This window comes from Enhydra lutris, unplaced genomic scaffold (genome assembly GCF_002288905.1).
Source record: "Enhydra lutris kenyoni isolate GAN:26980312 unplaced genomic scaffold, ASM228890v2 scaffoldscaffold3, whole genome shotgun sequence".
Taxonomy (NCBI): Eukaryota; Metazoa; Chordata; class Mammalia; order Carnivora; family Mustelidae; genus Enhydra; species Enhydra lutris.
Window position 1 is genome coordinate 42,953,999 of NW_019154087.1, and position 18,988 is coordinate 42,972,986.

Genomic DNA, 18,988 nt, shown 5'->3' on the forward strand with positions numbered 1-18,988 from the left:
TTCTTCTTTTTAAGATTTTGTTTATTTATTTGACAGAGAGAGAGAGCACAAGCAGGCAAACAGCAGGCAGAGGGAGAAGAAGCAGGCTCCCCACTGAGCAGGAAGCCTCACATGGGACTCCATCCCAGGACCCTAGGATCATGACCTGAGCCGAGGACAGACACTTAACCAACTGAGTAACCTAGGCACCCCAAGTTTCATGGAGACATCTAGGGTTCCAGGTCTTGGATGAAGGAGAGTGGGAATCTGGTCCATGGTCATCATCCTTTGCATACACAGGCATGTCTGAGATGCTGATTTCCTTGTCTGTTCCTGAACTTCAGTCTACAAACCCTGGAACAAAGTCCTCCATGTCCTTGTCCCCAGCTTTTCCAGGTTTGCCTCTTACTGCTTCTTCTCCTCCTCTCTTGGCTGCACTGAGGACATGGGATAAGCTGGGGGGTTGTTTTGGACATGTCTGCCTACATACCCAATTTGAATATCCCTGTACCAAGTGGAACAGCACTAAACAATGATCTGAGTTTGTAGCCTCCATGTACTTCTTACAGGAAATGAGTCACAGAATCCTCTATTCTCAGATTTCACTGGTCTAGTCCAGGTTTTCTGTTCTGTCTCCCAGGGACCCAGTTCAGGCAGTGGGGCAGAGGGTGACAGAACTTGGAGATCCCACTCAGAATCTCACCCTCCTCCAACCACTAAGGTCTCTTTGTTTCCCTTTGATTCTTCTCTTTGGCCCCCTACCATGAGAACTATTATCTGATTTTAGGGATGGGATAAAGAGAACAATTTTATTTCACTGTTTTTGTTTTTGTTGTTATCATTTAAACTTTGGATCCTGAGGATTTATGGAGTTAAGTTTTTGAAACTCAAAAACTGTTGCAAACAAAAACCTCCAAAGCACTTTTTTTTTCTTAATTATCCTTTTTCTGAAGCAGTATTGATCATAAAATGAATCAGACTTGAGAAAATGTAAGGGGACAGACCATGAATGAATATCAAAATATTTCTTGAATTTCAGCACTGAATCTGAGCCTCCATCAAATAAAGGGACTACGGAAACTCGGACAAATGGTGAAGAAGCTAAGACAAAGTTTAATAAAACTTGAACTGAATGTTGAAAGGATTGAAGGTGTTTTAAAAAAATAAACACCTGAATGACCATCAGCTTTAATATGAAATCTGAGTAAATATGAAATAAAATCTATGTAGAGCAAAAACCTGAAATATTTTACTCAGAGGGAAAAAGAAAGAAACTCATCACTTTTGCCTAGAATCTTATACTTTCTATTCAGCTAAGCCGATGTCTGCTGTGACAGGATGGCTAATCCCTCAACTTCTCCTTGTGTGAGAATACCTCACACAGGATTTATGCCCTGTTGTAACAACAAGCCTACAGCAATATCGGGCCCCTAAATTTGTCATCCAGTGTCAGGCACTGTGTGAAGCACTGGTCATCCAAGCCTGTCAGACAAAGTCCCTGTCCTCCGGGAGCTAACAGTGCAGCTGGGCAGGAAAGTAGGCCAGTAAGCACGAACTTCAAGTGCAAAGTGGTGAGAACCATAGAGGTCAGCTGTGGGAGTTAAGGCTAGGGATGGAGTCAGGGAGAGCATCTCAGAAGAAGTAATAACCTCTAGAAAGACAAGACTGAAAAACACTATAAGCTGAAAGGTCACTATGAGTGGCAAAAAATACAAAGGGGAGATGGAATAAAGGCCAAGGCCAGATGTTTATATGAGAAAGTGACAAATCTGTGTGGAGGGAGAACATTCACTCTTGAAAGGGTACTTCTCCTAAGCCATGTCCCTGGTCTGTGTGTGCGTGTATATGGTATTTCATATCATAATACTCTACAACATAATGTTAATATATATATATATTTTTTTTAAATGTACAAATATATCTCTGACACATAGATTTATTTTTCTTCAGAGAACACTGTGGAGCACTGGGGTTGCACTTTAGGGATGATTCATAAATATTTCATTATTTTATTTGTGATGTATGTTAGTAATTCCCATTTCGAGAGCTGAGGAAATTTAAAGTCAAGCGAACAGCATTTGGAAGGTTTTCTCTACCAAAAAATAGCTCCTGTGAATGAAAAAAAAAGATGGTGGAGGGGCACCTGGGTGGCTCAATCCTTTAATCGTCTGCCTTTGGCTCAGGTCGTGATTCTGGGATCAAGCCGCCCATTGGGCTGCCTGCTCAGCAGGGAGACTGCTTCTCCCTCTGTCCTCTGCTCCTGCTCTCTTGTACGTGTACATTCTCTCTCTCAGATAAATAAATAAAACCTTAAGGAAGGAAGGAAGGAAGAAGGAAGGAAGAAGGGAAGGAAAGAAAAAGAAAGAGAGAGAGAGAAAGAAAGAAAGAAAGAGTGAGTGAGTGGATCTCTAATACATACACTGGATTCCAGCTATTCCTGCCTGACACTGAAAGATGGAGGGAGAAGGAAAGAGATTTATTTCTATTGTGACTTTTAGACTATTCAATGCATTCAGTATTCCAAAAAGATGCCAGTAAAACTGCAAGGTATGCACTCTTAGAGAGGAAACATCCTCTAGACTTCTCTATGATCACTGATGTGTCTCTTAGCCTAGTTTGACCTGCGTTGGTCAGGCGAAATATGTGGGGGCTCTAATAAAAGATCCTTAAGACCCCATCCAACATCCCTATTGTATGATATATGCAACTTCCATTCATAAGTGATTCCTGAGTAGATTAAGGAAATGAAATAAGCCACAGAACCTTTGATGCTAAGAAAGAGCCAAAGTCCTTTGACAGAAATAGCTTAGTCTCTGGGGTAAAGCGCTAGAGAAGACACTAGCAATCACTTTCAAAAAACTAGTATTGGATACAAGGGCGAATGGTCAGTGTATCTACCCAAAGCAGAAGCCATGTGTTGATTGAGAAAAACTAAATCAGTCTATTACTCTAGGATAATATTATAGTGAAATAATATTCCTGGCATACCTCTGAAATCCCTTAGTCATGACTTTGGAGTATTTCCACTTAAATTTGATTATGTCATTGCATTGATTCTTAAATTCACAGAAAGAGAAGCAGTCTGCAAAGGAGGCAGAGAGCCTGTTGTTCAAAACCTGAGAGAGATTCCTGGCTACTCCACTTGTTAGTTTTGTGACTATAAGGTTGAATCATAAAGAATAAATAATAAAATCACATACAAACACTGAATAAAGAGAGGCGTTTATTTGCATCATGCAAATGTTACTAAGAAGTTTTCCTTTTCTTGCTCCCTTTTCTTTCTTGTTGTTTCTTGTTTTTTCTTTTAAGATTTTATTTAAATTCAAGTTACTTAACATATAGTGCACTATTCATTTCAGGAAGAGAATTGAATGATTCATCATTTACATACAACACTCAGTGCTTATCACAAATGCCTCCTTAATGCCCATCACCCATTTAGCCCTTCCCCCCAAGGACCTCCCCTCCAGCAAAAGAAAAGAATGGGCCAGGAGATGCTTTCATCTCAAACTGAAATAAAACATCCACTTACTTTTGTTTTACCATCATTTTCAATTGGGCCAAGGTCACTGGTATTATCTGGGTTTAATTTTAGAGTAGCTTTCTTAAAAGAAAACAAACAAACAAATTCAAGTCATAAAGAATAAACCAGTCTCTAAGATTACCTGGATTGCATTTTTAAGGAATGTTTAGTATAAATCTAATAAAATGTACCTTTTTTTTTTTAATGTACTCTTTTGAGTACTGGATGAAGGAAGGCATGGAAAGAATACAGACCACTATGGCCCTCGGCACACATATATGAGTTTGATACATGTTAACCATGATTGGTACATTTATTACACTTCTTTTATGTGAGAAAATGGAGGCTTAGAAATGTTAAAGTCACTTGCATAGGATGACATATGCAAGATGGGCCAGAGCTGAGCCTCAAATCCTGACATTCAACTCCATAGGCCCCACTCTTAACTATCTACTAAGGACTCACTGAAAATTTAGGGGGGCGGGAATCTGTATACATATATATAAAAGACATATATACGTATTTCTTTAAATTGTCAACAGTGTAGAAGATGGACCAGAGTGGCAAAGGACTGGAGAGAGGGAGACTAGGACCAGTAAGGAGACAGTGGGTTAAGAACAGATCACTGAATTCTGAGCAAGACAGTAGTCATGGGGATGAAAAAAAAGCAAAGACTATAGATTTTAAAATTCTATAAAAATAGTCACCTGGGGGGCGCCTGGGTGGCTCAGTGGGTTGGGGCCTCTGCCTTCGGCTCAGGTCATGATCCCAGGGTCCTGGGATCAAGCCCTGCATCGGGCTCCCTGCTCAGCGGGGAGCCTGCTTCCTCCTCTCTCTCTGCCTGCCTCTCTGCCTACTTGTGATCTCTGTCTGTCAAATAAATAAATAAAATCTTTAAAAAAAAAAAATAGTCACCTGGTTGCAAAGGAACTGAGAAAGGGGATAATAAATGAAGGGTTGGCTGGAGTGAAGAAATGATACAGAGTTTGAAGTCCTGGACTATCTGAGACAGCCCGGTACTGGGAACTCTGACAAGTAGGGCAGGCACGGAAGGTTGTGGGGTCAAGCTGGATCCGAAATCCAGTCCGCTTCCCTACCAAGCCAAAGATCCTGCTACAAGTGTTGCGTATGCAGAGAAAGGAAACCTGTATCATAACTTACACTAATTATGAGTTACAAGAAGTCTTGCTGACCAGATCTCTAGACTGGGCTTTAAGTCAAAGCCATGGGACTGGATGCAATCTTCTGAGGGAGAAAATATAAAGGGGTGGGGGGAACATAAACACAGACAGCCAGAATAAGGAGGCGGGAAGAAGACAGGAGCCCTCGCAAGGAAGTGAAGAAAAGAAAGGTGGAACTGTAGGCTTGTACAAGATCCCTAACTCTAAAAGATAGAACTATTTCAGGAAGAGCACGGCGGCAGAGAGTGTAAATAGCAAACAGCAGAAAGAGCAGAGGTGAGCAAAGGCTAAAAAGCTCTGGGTTTAACCATTAATTCAGCCATTCTTAGCAACCCCTGAGAGGTAATTTCAGCATTGTGGTAGAGATAAATGTCCAACTGCCAAGAGTTTTAGAGTCGGAGGGAGGTGGGAAAGCAAAACCAGAAAAAACAAATTTTTCTTGGCATCAGGAAGAGAGAGCTCTGTTGAGAAAGTTGAGTGTTTATTTGTTTGCTTAGTGTAGCACAGGCCTCAACATTGGTTATGCCCTGAGGAAAAGCAAAGGTGTAAGTAAAAGGACATTAATTTATGAAGCAAGCCCCAGTTTCATCTTGATAAACATTTTTTTTTAAAAGTTCCATAAACAAGAGTGGCCCAGGAAATGCTTTAGCAAATGCTCATTAACAAAGTGACAGCTATTTAAAAATGTTCCCATAGCTATTACATGTTTATCACCCCTTGGGTCATAAAGACTTTTGGCATGGAATCTTGAGTTCTTTCCTTAGTATGAGAACCCTTCTCTTCCCTGGGGATTTTCAGAGAATAGGGTACATGGTTGACCTCTTACTCAGACAGAAGGAAATTACGCTTTCACCTCTTGCCCCGGAGGAAATTTATCATGCAGTCATTACTCCTGGATGAACATTGAAATGAGACTGAAAGCTGGAAGCCTGGGTTCTACATGAGCAATATTTCTGGACTAAGTTCCCCCACACTGCCAAAAGAGGGATTTGTTCTTGCAGCATTCTAGGTCATTACAATTCTAAAATAACCTAATGAACAAAAAAATCACATGCAAACAAATGCTTAGTCTTATTTCATGTATGACAGAACATACCAAAACAAGTAGGACCCCAACAATGGGGGGGGGCAAATTCTGTTACATATGGTATTGCTATAGAACAGAATAGAATAGTATGCAGTTGTATATTATTCTTTTCCAAAGTGTTCTGAGTAAAACAGAAAAAGTTCCTAATAAAATGTTAAATGAAGCAAGGTGGAATCCAAATTTGCAGTTTTAAGCCAATTTTGTAAAAGTAAAACAAAACAAAATATTGATACTATATTATATACATAGGTAGAGAAAGAAATCTGACAATAGGAATGAACCCACTAGAGAGTGAAATTGGTGACAATAATTTATTTCTCCTTGGGGCACCTGGGTGGCTCAGTCAGTTGAATGTCTGTCTTCAGCTTGGGTCATGATCACAGGGTCCTGGGATTGAGACTTGCATGGGGCTCCCTGCTCATCGGAGAGTCTGCTTCTCCCTCTCCCTCTGCTTATGCACTCTTTCACTCTTTCTCTTTCAAATGAATAAAGAAAATCTTTCTTAAAAATTTATTTCTCCTTTTATCATTGTTACTCTCTCCATAATCATTACAGTTGTTCCTTTCTTGTGAGCTATGTAGGGCATTTTATACCCCAGGTTTGCAGGGAGGTCGTTTTCCTTTCCACTGTATTCAATTCAACTTATACCATTTTCAGGGATGCAGGTGGAGGACGTATGGATGCCATCTTCCCTGCCGGACTCAAGCTATGCAGCAAAGAAGGACTGCAGAACACATCTTTGTATTCAACACACTCAAAAGCAAGCAGGTTGGAGAGAGAAGCTAAAGCAAAATGGAAATTGCTTCCTAAAATCACTGTTATTATTTTTGTTAGTTTGGAAAGATATCACTGTTTGCCTACAGCTCTACCACTTACATAATCTTCAAAATTTACTTTCGGGGCGCCTGGGTGGCTCAGTGGGTTAAGCCTCTGCCTTCGGCCTGGGTCATGATCTCAGGGTCCTGGGATCGAGCCCCGCATCGGGCTCTCTGCTCTCGAAGCGGGGAGCCTGCTTCTCCCTCTCTCTCTGCCTGCCTCTCTGCCTACTTGTGATCTCTCTCTGTCAAATAAATAAATAAAATCTTTAAAAAAATTACTTTCTACAATTTTAAGATCACCAAAATAATATTTGGCCTGTAAAACTGTCTTAGACTCAGCCACATTTATCTGTCCTAATATCTCACGGTTTTTCCCAATAATAATAATAAATCAAATAATATTGATAAAATAATATTAATAATATTAATGTAATAATATTATTAATATTAATTTTAAAAAGAGACATCTGCTTGTAATAAATGAAGTATAAATCCACAATACCTTCAGCAAAATAAACAAAGGGTAGAGGAAAAAGGCTGATGCCTTCATGTCTTCCAACTCTACTTTTTAAATTACTACTGACTGTGAACACCTATAACAATTCATAGTTCTAGATTGCTGTTAGGAAACACATAGAAATTTAGTTATTAATGGTGATGCTTAATGAAGTTTTTATGTTTTAGCATAACCCAACAGTAAACTAAATAACAAATACTTCAATAATAAAACATGAAGAAAATATAGTGATTTTAGTATTATGTTTTGTTAATGCCCTTTTAACTCAAGGATTGGAAGTTATATTCATTCAAAAGACATTTATTGCATGACTAAAATGAACAAAATGAATGTCGGTCTTTGACCATATCACCTCTTAAACTGTCCAGTTTAGTACATTAAGCAAAGGGCGACATAGAAGAACATACTTGCGTCAATTTGAGCATCTTTACTGAGAGGCTGAAGTTAAAAATGAACTCAATTCTGATTTTTATGAGAAGAAAGCTACTGTCTCTTTCTCTGTTCAACAACAAAGGCAATATTGATGGCCTCTCTTCCTTGCCCACAACCTATAGTATGGGACTTGACAGCTCCTTGAAATACATTTGCTCACGGAATTCTAATTCATGAGGGACTATATTCTGAGGCTTCTCACAAGGCAGTTTCAAGAAAGACCCTTATAAAGCACTATCAGGAACACTAACAGGCTTCTTCTCTTTCTAGTTGTAAAAAGCACTTTCTAAATGGAAGTCTCCATTTGTGTATATTCATCACAGCACTGAGTTGCCAGGAATTTTAAGTTTAGGTCTTGTCATAGCATAGTTCTCCTTATAAAATACATATCCTTTCATATGTCAGACTTCCCAATTAGGTAAGCCTGTGAAAATTATATTTTGATTAAACTGAAAGACTCAGTCAAGTATTAAAAAAAAGCTTTATTGTATTGACTTAAAATAGCATATTTTCAACTTTAAAGAATTATGTTTCAATTGGAATAACATTTTATTTTAAAATGACCCGTGCCACTTAACGGAAAGAATGAGGGAACAAAAATAACAAAACCTCTCACTTTTAGACAATGCTCTGAACTTACGTGGAAATTAAATTCAATGTAGCAGACAAAAGGCAGTCCCTGAACTCATGGTTTTAAACATAAAGAGTCTGTCATTTACACTGCAAGATGCTTTAACACCCAGTAACAATTTCTACAGTGACTAGATAAAACTTGTATTTAACACCTAGTGTGAACAAAAAAGGCCCCCAAGACCAAAGTCCTCACACACAATTCTAAATAAAGCTGTATGGTCAAGTCAATGGCAATGGGCTACTTAAAGTCGGAATTTAGAATTGCCCTGGACTCAGTTTCTCACTTCGTGTGTTTATCTAATATAGCCAGTTTCAATTTTCCTCATGGGTAAAGTGCAATTAATTATCAAGATCACTGAGAAAACAGTGATTCTTTTTGCTCTGCAGAGCACAACATAAAAAAAAATAAAGAAAGGTAAGAAAACATATTCTGCTACAAAATTCAGTGCTTCATAGTATTTTCTACTTACAAGAAATTGCAAGTAAGTGAGGATACAGGTAAAAAAATCACGATATTATTGAGATGCTTGAAAAATATATCTTTTCCCCTTGAAACATAATCTCCACAGAGAAGAACTGCATAGACTCAATGATGAGTATTTTTTCCTCTTCCCTAACTCTGTCTTACAAAGCGTTACGATGCTGTTTCCCAGTCGTGCATGCATGTGAACAGTGCATGTGTAAATGGAACTGAAGTAAAATACTGAGTGCTTGATTAATATTAAATTGGTCCCTTGAGATGTGGTTAGTCACTGATTCCTTGACGTATACCTCCAATAACTTTATTAAAAAGGAGAACAAACAACACTTTCTGTATCTGATGCAGTAATGCCTTCCTTATCCCAGAGCCACTTCCATGGCAAATTCTTCTACAGAGCACAACTAAGGACTTGGACACAAACCAAAAGTCTCCTGAGCACCTAAAATAGATGTCACTGTGTCGATGCCCTTCGGCACATCCACTTTCCTCATAAGAGAATCTCTTGGGCCCTCAGATAAAGTTACTGCTTTTAATTCCCTCCATAATTTTTTTTAATAAACTCTTTCTTTTTTCTGGTTTTCTTGTGCACAGCACAAAAAAATAATAATAATTATAAAGACGTGGTTGAGGTTGACAGATATTGTTAGAAGAAGGCAAACGGTCCACACCCATACGAAGTCACTCTTCCATATGGATGCTGGACCCAGAAAGAAAAAAAAAAACCTATAAAAATAATACCATTTAAAAAAGCATAGTGATTACATGACTTTTTGACATAAGATGTAATAGCCTTATATACCACAGAATAGGCCCCCAACATATCATTACATTATAGAATAATTCTACATTGTATATCCATGATGAGAAGGCTGGGTAATTCAGAGAATATTAAATTGAATTTAGTTCCCTCCAGAGAGATCTCAAAATATATACTAGATCTCAGAAAGTTAACTATCCAAAAATGGCTAAATTCTTTCTAAGACTTCTGGAGTTTTCCGTGGTAAACTCGTAAGCTTCACTTTTTGCAAAGTCCACAAATGTAGACCTCCTTAATCGTCTCATTACTTGTTTATTGACCAGCAGCAAGAATTACCTATTAGCTAGTCGGGCCTCCGGGGAAAGAGTGCACTTCAGATGACAATGTTTCCCTTCTGTCTACCCCACTGCCATTTTGGGCTACTCCTCTTCTGCTCTGAGAGCCTCCATAGCTCAGTGATTTGAAATCTTGGAAATGTTGTCCATTTAAGGCGGATGAACTTAAAGAAGATGAACTTCATATGAAAAAATTTTTAAAAAGCCTTGCCAGAATTTTTTTAAATAAGTAGAAATGAAGGGAAGGGATGGTTAAAATGAATAATTAATGATAGAAGTAGATTAGAAGTAAAATCCTAATTCAAAATTATGTGTTTTCCAGGTCAAATCCACCAAGCTGTGATGAGGTCGTGAGCCTTTCTTGAGTCAGTTTAAAGTGCCTGGCGCTGCTCTGTCTTGGTCTTCCTGATTGGCTCTATACTGGTTCTATACTTCCAGTCGAAGATGAATTAACCTATCCCTCCCCCTCAATCAAGAGCATTCTGCACATTCCGTAATATTACAGCCTATCTTTCTTTATCCAACATGAACAACAAAACATAAAACCACCCATGACAAGATACAAAAAAGGACAAAGATAAACTAAGCTTCAAAATAAAATAACAACAATGACCATTAGATTCCTGAAAACAAAACAAAACAAAACCAAATCCTAGTAGCTTCAAATATCAACATCCACAAAACAGTACAGCAAAGAAGCTAAGGTACTTTAAAGAGCATGTTTTCTCTCAGAAAAGAGGCAAGGAGGGGGGAAAGGTCAAAGGACCACGGAATACTTGTGCCCCAAGCAAACAAACCCTGAAGGAGATTTCAATGAGTAAAAAACAGTACCTTATAAGTAACTGGTCTTGTCTACTCACAGCTGTTTCCAGTGCCGACTCTTGTTTAACTGTCTACTGCGTTCAGTTTAAAGTTAATTCTGTTGGCAAAAAAGTACAGAGCTTGTCTGGAAAATGCTGTTTGGACATAAACCATTCCTTTCAAAGCTGTAGTAGCTATATTTAAGTTTTCTTGTAGAGAGGGATATAAACCTTTCCTGTAGCTAATTTTCTTCCTCCTCCCGCCCCTCAGACTTAGTCAGTGTCCTCCTATCCCATATATTGAAGAAAGAGACAGAGAGGGGAGGAAGAAAAAAAAAAAAAAAAAAAAAGAACCAGGAAATATACCTTAAATAATGTAGTAGTTGAGCATTTGGAAAAAGAGAGGGAAAAAAAAAAAGAGTATCAGGATCTTAAATATAATTTAGCCCAATGCCCTCATTTTTTAGATCAGGAAACTGATACTCAGAGAAAATATGACTTGTACAAGATCATTCACATAGCTAATTAATGCTGCAGCTAAGAATAGTTACCAGGTTTCACAACTTCCAATTCAATGCTCTTTCTACTACTCTAGTATACCCAAGGGAAATGGTTTACCTTTTCCTTGTGTATCCTTGAATAATACCCACAGGAGTTGGCAGGGAACAGTAACACAACTACAATGTGAGAACCATCTGTTCTCAGAGAGAACATCTCATTCCACTTTAAAATCCTCAATACTGAAAGTTTCTCTATAATGCCCAATTTCTTGAAGATTTAGGAAACATCTGTTTGTTGATTTTGCATAATATTTTTATGTCTCAGGATGCTGACATCCTTTAGTCCTTATAGAGGGCTATAAGGGATGGTGCTATGACAGGTGTTACTCTTTAATATTTCTTTTTTAAGAAAAGATTTTATTTACTTATTTATTTGAGAGAGAGTGAGAAAGAGGGAGAACAAGCGCAGGGCGTGGAGGGAGATAGGGGAGAGGGAGAAATGGACTCCACACTGAGCTGGGAGACTGAGGCTCAATCCCAGGACCCTGGGATCATGACCCTAGCTGATTACAGTCACTTAACTGACTGAGCCACCCAGGTGCCCCTCATATTTCTACCCAGTATCAGTGGTATTGAACTAGAAACACATTACTATCACCACAGATCCCTACTTCCAGTTTGTCGATATTTTTTTAACCATACGTGCAAGTTTATTCTTGTTATTATTAATTACATATTTTGTTAAATAAGAGAAGCAGCACAATAATATTTACTTGATATCTTTCACATAACATTTCCTACTTATATATAAAGAAACTATTTTTCTCTAACTGAAGGAATGATATTCTTATTATAATATATTTTTAAAATTTTCCTCTCTATAATGTATTCATTCATTCATTCATTTATTCATTCATGTCCTTATTTAGCAAATATTAATTGAACATTAATATAGTTCCCTTCCCTTGTGGAATATGGTGACAGCAATAACTTTTATAGATGAGTGTATAGTTGTCAAATAAAATCAAAGGGCTTACTTAGGAAGTAAGGCCAATTTTCCATAACTATCTTTTTATCCATTCTCATATTATAAGCATGTGCCCAAAATTTATTTACATTCTCTCCATTGAGTTGCCCACTCTCAACAACATCCATCCTCCATCCTAAGGTCAGATACGTCAAAATATGAAATGGCCCAGGTTGAAATTACTCTGGGCACTATTCATCTTTCTGTTTGATCTGACTCCCTAAACTACTAAAATCTAAATTACAAACTACAATTTAAAGACACAATTGACAAATGCTCAGACCACCCAAAACCCATTTTAAATTGTGACACACTGTTTAGTGCAGAAATTCAGTTTTTTTTTATATTGCCCATCTACTTTTAAAATGATATCATATCTACTCTGGCCCTGGTCTTTGGAAGAAAATAGTGCAATGTGATTAAATAGTTATAAAAGTATATTTTTAAGTGATAATGTGGTTTTTGAAACATGTTTTCCAAAATGTTGAGTAATTAATAGGTACTGTATCAATTTTCCAACAATGACAAATAAGCAGCTGATTCAAAATACATAATAGTTGAGAAAGAAATCTTGTAAACCATACTTTATACTTTTTTACACAATGGCAGGATCCTCATCTCCTTCCAATCTCAATTAATTTTGTCTGACTGAGCTCTGTGCAAATATAAGTCCCAAAGACATCAACATTTACATTTATATATAGCACTGATACCTCAAGTCTGATTAAAATTTGACACTCTGATACATATGACTTGGGTTTACTAAAAGTATTCCCTCTTTTTCTTTTACTTCTTAAACTTTACTTTTAATTTAAACATTTTGCCTTTTGTCTGTGAGAAGGAACAGGAAGGAAATCTCAGTAAGCCTTGAAAGAGAGGTAGACTGTGAGGAGAGAGACACAGAGATTTAGATGGAATGAGTCAGCATGATTCAGGGCTCTGGACTGGACTTAGGAAGGAAGGTGTAAAGAGGAATCACATACAAGCAGGTTGTTTGGAACAGAAGTGGGCTGAGCCACAGACAACAGATTATAGTTATTAAATGCAAGAACCAAAGTCTCTCAAAATAGGTTCAGCTAAGAGGGAACTAGCAATTTTGGTGACCAGTGCCAGCAACAGGAAATTGGTCCTTGAACGGACTTTGTAATTCATGACATGGTTTGTTTCTCCCCATTGGAAGGGAAGCATGTGCTGTCAATATGAGAATTCGAACACAATCTAAAATAACACAGTGACATACAAACATTAAAAAAAAATTGTTCCTCTATTTTTAGGTCCCTTGGACATACTCCAGGTTGCCCTACTCTGGGCATGCTCTGGATCTTAGAATCCTAGCATAGTTTAGCTAGGGACTAGTTACTGTGTTATGAAGCCTGGATATGTGGAGTTGAATTTCACTGATGGGAGAGGTACTTACAGCAGAGGTGAAATCCGGGGCAGACTATATTAACACAGGCAAGACAGTCAGAGTTCTCTTGACTCTTAGATCTCCTCTTAGTTTTCAGGTTTACAGTAACACTAGAGGAAGGCTTTTCCTAAGGATTCCCAGAGAGCTCTTTTGTGATAGCAGCTACTGGATTATAATATTCTGTGCTTGGGAGGAGATATCACACGTGGACATTTTTAATAGTCTAAGGAACCACACACATAAAAACCTTCACCACCAACTCTCTTCAGTTCAAGCTCACGCTTACTTTGTTGCCTATCTCCTCTCAAAAGCCATTCTCCTCACAGCAGCCAGGGCCCGTCATACTGTCTGATAGCTACCCATAATTCCTCTGCTTCACACCTTCCAGTGGTTTCCCATCACCCCATTCCATGGCCTCTAATGGTTTCCTATCCTTCTCTTGCTTTATCCCTGCAATGGTTTCCCGCTGTTTGCAGAATAAGTCCAAATGCCTGCCGATGGCTTCTGAGGCCTCACATAATTTCACCCCTGTTTATCTTTCCTATTCCCTAACCTGTTGTTCCTGTTGTTCCATCTGTTTAGAATGTTTCCTCTTGATCTTTGTGGGACTACCACTTAATGAGACTGCAAGACTCATTTCAAATGCTTCCTCCCCAGAAAAAAGATTTCCTGATCACTCTAGCTGATCATCTCTCCCGTCCCTTACATGCGCACACTCTCTGCCCCATTTTTCTATTTTAATTGTTCTTCATAGCACTTACTACCCTCTGAAATTATCTTGGGTTCCTTTTGTATTTATTCATTCATTTAATTTGTCAGCTTAATTATGTTTACAGTATCTCTTCGAGAATGAGTTTTATAAATCAGAAATGTGTTGGAAGTTATAGATAAGATCAGAAACACAATATTCAGGCTTTTTAAACCACATTATCACCAGTATTCAGAGCAGTGTCTCCTATGTATGTATTTGACCAATATTTCTTGAATGAATGAATTATATTTGTTGCCTGGGTTACTACTCTTCAGTCAACAAACATCCAACAGAAGTCCATGAGCATGAAGGCAAGGACTAATCTACTTCTGCAATTGACTGAACTCTTCAAGTCTCCCTGAGGCTCAAGCAGCTAGGCACTCGCAGGAAATAAGGAAAGAGCCCCTGCTGGGCTCTAGGAGGCTGCATCTAGGCATGGTGCCTCAAAACCCTTGAATTTTGTTAACACAAAGTCCAGCATATACCCTTGAGCTGCTAGGAGGTTCTAAGAGCTTCCGGACATCTCCTCCATTTCCTGAACTCGATAGTCGTGGCCCTTATTGGAATAGGAGATATCCTAAAGCTAATTCTATCCTTTCCAGGTGGTTTCAAGCAACTGCTCTCAGTTGCCAACTCTTCAGAAGCAGGAGTTAAATCCTTGCATTCACAGCATATGTCTTCTAAATGAAAAAAGGGACAGACTAAATAATTTTAGAGAAGTGAGCTCACAGATAATTTAATCTTTCATTTCGGTTCTCCTCCATGCTGACTCAGAGCTCTCCAGCGAGCTGTAAATTAGATTTCCTCTCCCGTCTCAGGTCCTACTGCTTCCTAATGACCTGTTCTTGTGAGTCAGCCTCTCTGGGTCCTATGGCTCAGGCACACTGTGGGATAATATGACTGCCTTAGCAGACTTCAGGTCCCACAGTATCAGGAAGGTGGCTGGTGTGATGGCGGCCAAAGTTGTTTGTTTGGAAAAAAACGCCCCCCCACCCCGGCCCCTGCATACCATTGCAGATGCCCTACCTCCTCCCCAGGACACACCTAGGTAGAAGAAAACTCTTGTCTGAACACTACTGCAGCTTGATAGCAAATAACACCATTTAAAACCATTTTGAAAGAAATGTCCTTTTCCTGTGGTACTGATTGCGTGTTAATCTAAGTTCATAGGTGGCATTTAGTGAGTCAGTGAATCCAAGGTACAGATATTTAGTGATTGCCTTCTATGAACAAGGCTCTGTGTCAGGTAGTGAGGTTTGTGTGATTATTCCTTTTTATCTCAAGGGATAGTATTTCTTTATCCAGAACACAAATTTCTCTAGGAAAAGAAGGTAAAATTTCTTCTTTCCTCCCTCTTTTCTTTCATTCTTTCCTTCCTTCAATTTACTGAAAGCCAGATTTACTGAGTCCAAATAACATGCTGTGTTTGGGTATAAAGAAAAAGACAAAATTCAATGTCAGGAGGCTAACCCTTTGGAAGTGAGAGAAATTTACAGACTATTGCGGAGATAGGCACAGCATTACCAGAAAGCACATCAAAGCAGTGTGGAATCAAGATGGGAAGTGAGCAAAGAAGGCTTTTTTGAGAGGATGAAACCTACGTACATTCTGAATGCAGGAGAGGGAGAGGATTAACATTCCAGGCAGGAGATAGGGCACACTTGGGTCACTTCAAGAATTTCTATAGAGCTGGAATGTGGAATGAAAGACATAGACTAATAGATGAAATATGCAGAAGGAAATATAGGCAAAAGGCTCAGGAATTTGTTTTTTATCCTGAAGGCAATGGGGGAGCTACTGAAAATTTTTCAACAGTGGATATTTTGTTTTAAGAATGCTAAGTAGAGAAAGAATTTAGGGACAGGTGGCTTGAAGGACTAGACTACTTAGGAAGTTGTTTCTTTATTCAAGTAAGACATTGTGATGGTCTGCAATTAGGCAGTAGAGACAGAGAGACCCAAAAGAGAGGCACCAAAAGATAATTTACATTTTCTCACAGGTAGGAAGAAGTGAGTAAGCCAAAATCACTTCCAAAACCACTATAAAATCATTATAGAAAAGTGTATCCAGTATCAGAACTGCATGAAAACTCTAGTGAGTTCTTATATAAGTAAGTTCTCCCCATTCACAGATGAGGAAATGGAAGGCTCAAACTTGAGTGATAGCAACGTTTGATCTCCTGTCCATCTGACGATAAAACCCATATTCTCTGCACTAAATTGCCTGGCCCTTTGAGGAGATCATACATTTTGGACACTTCTTAAACTTAGACTTAAAGAAGTTTGGAATATAATTTGGCAGTACCTTAAGAGGTTCCCATGCATGACTATTCAGGTTTTCCAGGTATGAGCATGTTCTAATTTGAGATCCAACACACAAACAATTGGATTTGTGCTGTTTCTATGGAACAACACATTTAGCGACCCTACAAAGCACAAATCCTCATCAAATTCCTTTTGATAATTTAATTATTTTTAAGCCTGGAAGATTTATTCACACTCTATATGAGGATGGCTAGGTGAAACCAAAATGAAAGTGGAGTTGGCAGATACTCTAGTTCAATCAAGTCAAATACTGAGTTTTGAGTAGAATGGTGTTTGAAAGATAAATCAGTTTCAATGAATCTTGGAAGGCAGAAGGTACAGTTCTTAAGACACTGAAAACAGGAAGGGGCAGACATAGCTACAATTTAGTACCCAAACCTTGAATCTTGAGAGTAAAAGGAGACACTAATATTAATTACAACAGGATAGCAGATAATCATCAGGACTCTTACAGGCAAACATGGATGTACATCACCTTACCTAGAGGCTGACATTAAACCTGATCTTCAGGTGATGGTAATATCAAAAATGAGGTCATAGGGTTTTTTTTTTTTTTTAAAGATTTTTTATTTATTTGATGCAGAGAGAGAGAGAGAGATCACGACTAGGCAGAGCAGCAGGCAGAGAGAAAGGGGGAAGCAGGCTCCCTGCTGAGTGGAGAGCCCGATATGGGGCTCCATCCCAGGACCCTGAGATCATGACCTGAGCTGGAGGCAGAGGCTTAATCCACTGAGCCACCCAGGCACCCCGAGGTCATAGGTTTTAAAGTGAGGCAAGACAAGCAAAGTCAAGAATTCTTACACAACTTGGACAAGGTGTTTGATAGATATACAATGGCCAGATCAACTGAACTATTTGAGGTATATTAATTAATTTAGTTCCATAGTTTATTAGAAAATGATATATAAAGATGAAAAATAACCCTTCATTATAAGATAGTCACAGATAATAGGTATATAGGGTTTAGTCTCCTATATAATGTATTCACATAAATATTTTCCATAAAATATAAATATGTTGGCATACATGGGTGCTCCTACCTATTTTGGTTATTTAAAAATAAGTACAGACTTTATTTTTTGATCAGGGAGTCAATATTAAGAAGCACCAAACTGAATCAAATCTCAGTGTACTCTCCCACCAATTCCTGAATTCTTTCCAGAGTCGAGGACATCCTTCCTTATATGGCAAGATTCCTTCCTAGCCTAGATAAAGGGACGGATGGGCATAGCATGGGAAACAAACATTCCCAGGGAGAGACAGGAGATACCAGGCAAAATTAATTAGGATTCCAACCTTAGTTCTGTCATCAACTAGCTGTGTGACCTTGGACAGAACACTTGACTCTACCCAGCCCTGGGTTTCTCCCATATAAAATGAGAGGATTTAGAAAGATTACCTTGGAAGTTCTTTCAGATATAAAATTCGACTATTCTCTGAGATAATTATCTCCCATATGTTTTAAATTTGATTAATGTTTACTTATCTGTGAGGTCTGGGGAGATATCTTTTGCATCATAAAGAAATTAAAACAGCCAGTTATTGATGAAACAACTGTGATGGTAACACTAATAATTTTTATAAGACTCCCAAGAATATAAACATAGTCAGTGGGAAGATGTTTCATTTTTTAATGTATAATAGGAGGACTATTAAAATTTTCTTAGGAGAAAATTCATCAGATATAAAATGCCAAACCACATTGTGCTTAATAATTTTTAAATATTCAGCTAATTTGGGCTCCCAAAACACACAAAGGATCAAGCTTTCTGAATTTATACAAAAAAGGATTTCTTCTGGAAGTGTAATGTGACTGTCATTTTTCACGAGGAAAGAATGAATTCACATTTACTATATAAGACTGTTGGAAATGAATACAGGAATTGCCTCTCTGTTCTGTAATCTTTGACAAGCCCCTAGATACACAAGCATGGTTCAGAAAATAATGAAAACAAATTGCCCATCAATCTTCTGCTTTTGGACCTCAAACTTTAATGCAACCAAATATAAGGAAGCCAGACAAAATTTTTTCCTTATATTATTTTTATTATTTTTCAATTCATAAAGTAATATGCTTCTTTATTTATAAAAGGCCACAATGCAATAAAAAAGTACATAACATAAAATTTAAGATTCCTAGCCACTCAATCCTCTCTAATCCTATTCTTTTTTTTACATTTTATTTATTTATTTGACAGAAAGAGAGAGAGAACACAAGCAGGGGGAGCCACAATCAGAAGAAGAGAGAAAAGCAGACATCCCCCTGAGCAGAGAGCCCAACATGGGACTCCATCCCAGGACCCCGGGATCATGACCTGAGCCAAAGGCAGACACTCAACAAACTGAGCCTCCAACACTATTCTTACGAATTAATCACTGTCAACCATTCACTCTGCATCCATTCAGATGATCTCTCTCTTCACATACATGTATGT

At 38.2% G+C, this 18,988-nt stretch overlaps 1 protein-coding gene across 6 annotated transcripts in view; it reads right to left on the reverse strand.

Moving 5' to 3' along the window:
• Nucleotides 1-18,988, reverse strand: part of LOC111153929 (Rho GTPase activating protein 24) — a 501,171-nt gene that overhangs the window by 211,700 nt on the left and 270,483 nt on the right. Inside the window, exon 2 of one of the 6 annotated variants that reach the window (XM_022513302.1) lies at nt 10,575-10,662. The exons of the other annotated variants lie outside the window; for them this stretch is intronic. The gene's annotated coding sequence lies outside the window, so the exon portion shown is untranslated. The remainder of the gene's footprint in view (nt 1-10,574; nt 10,663-18,988) is intronic. 6 annotated transcript variants of the gene reach the window in all.